General features: G+C 32.6%; 1 long non-coding RNA gene across 1 annotated transcript; it reads left to right on the forward strand.

Annotated features, from left to right (window-relative positions):
- Nucleotides 1-754: 754 nt before the first annotated feature.
- On the forward strand, nucleotides 755-1,529 carry LOC127157817 (uncharacterized). Its single transcript, XR_007826007.1, has 3 exons — nucleotides 755-852; nucleotides 1,235-1,337; nucleotides 1,418-1,529. It is a non-coding gene; the product is annotated as an uncharacterized LOC127157817 (long non-coding RNA).
- The last annotated feature ends 217 nt before the right edge of the window (nucleotides 1,530-1,746 follow it).

Here is a 1,746-nt window from a genome sequence, read left to right on the forward strand (position 1 = left end):
AAACTTGTTATTCATGAAAGAATCCTGAAAAAAAAAAAAAAAAAAAAAAAAAATCACAGGTTCCAAAAAATATTTGGCAGCACAGCTGTTGATATTATCCAACATTGATCATTCTAATAATAAATCCACATATTAGAATGATTTCTGAAGGATCATGTGACACTTAAGACTGGAGTAACAGCTGATAAAAATTCAGCTTTTCATCACAGTAATAAATTCTATTTTAAAGTATGTTAAAATAAAAAAAACATTATTTTATATTGTAAAAACATTTTGCAATATTACTGTTTTTTTTTTTTTTTTTTCTATATTTTTAATCAAATAAATGCAGCCTTGATGAGCATAAGAGACTTCTTTAAAGACTATTACAAGTCTTACTGACCCCAAACTTTTGAACGGTAGTGTGTATATATATATATATATATATATATATATATATATATATTTATATTTATATTTATATTTATATATTATTATTATTTTTTTTTTTTTTTTTGTAGCAGTGCATTCAGTTTGACCAATCACAGCCAATTCCTTGCAGTTCAATTTGGCCAATCAGAAACAAGCTATACAATTTGCAGGCAATTGTCCAATCACAGATTTTAAGGAGATGAACACAAGTTGATCGGGCAACGGATACGATATTTCAACGGAAATCATGTCGTTTCCTAGCTATGCTTTGTTTTATTTCCCTGACTCGGACATAGTGGACAGCACCGATATCATTTTAAGAGAACACAGGCGAGCAGAGTACCAGCTCCCGCGAACAACTCAGAATAGCGGTGCGCCTGACAAGTCGCGGCCGACATGGACAGAGCAAGATACTGGCAGCAAAAATACTACTACTTGGTGGTAAGTTAAGTTTATTATTGTTACCTATTAGCGACTAGCTTTAAGATCACTTTGGGTGCATAAACTACTTTTCCATGTGGACAGTGTGCATATCTCAATGCTAGTACGAGGACTATTGACGTTAACAGCAACACTTATTAACGTTAGGTCTAGAAACTTCTGATGGTTATTCTATAAAGTGACTTTTCCTGTTTGATTCAAGTATAAAAGCATTGTCTGTTGTCTTTACTCATAAAAAGAGTAAACTTACTATAGGTAGATCAATAAATAAAGTTATAAGCACTATAATGTACACCAGTTACCATCAAATCAAATAACTGTACACTGTGAAATTAAATGAAATGGTGTGTGTGTGTGTGTGTGTGTGTGTGTGTATTTGCAGACGTTTACAAAGACTTAATCATGAAGAGAGATGCTTTTAAGAGAGGAGAAGACATCTGGAAGACCACTGCAGAGAAAGGGAAAAACCACCTGAAGCCATAAAGGTTTTAGATTTTTTTTTTTATTATTATTATTATTTTTTTTTATTATTGGTGAAATGTTAATTTTAGTGTGTTGCTTTTAGAGTGCAAGTACATCTCAAAGTGCAGCTGATGCTGGAATGGGAGACAAACTTAAAAGAGACCTCCAGAACCTGCAAAGACAGAAAGCACCTGTAACCTCTACTCCAATGTCAGGTGACTCAGATAACACTGACCTGTTTGAAAATACAGAGCAGAGACAATCAAGGAAAAGAGTGAGCAGTGTTTGCATTTCATATAAAATAATAATAATTATTATTATTATTTTTTAATATGACTAATGGTTGGCTGCCACTTAATCTCAGAAGAAGATTCATAAAGCATGTTCTCTTTCAGGTGTCCAACTGGTTCCTTCAGTAGACTGAAATATGCA

Source organism: Labeo rohita, unplaced genomic scaffold (assembly GCF_022985175.1).
Source record: "Labeo rohita strain BAU-BD-2019 unplaced genomic scaffold, IGBB_LRoh.1.0 scaffold_121, whole genome shotgun sequence".
Taxonomy (NCBI): Eukaryota; Metazoa; Chordata; class Actinopteri; order Cypriniformes; family Cyprinidae; genus Labeo; species Labeo rohita.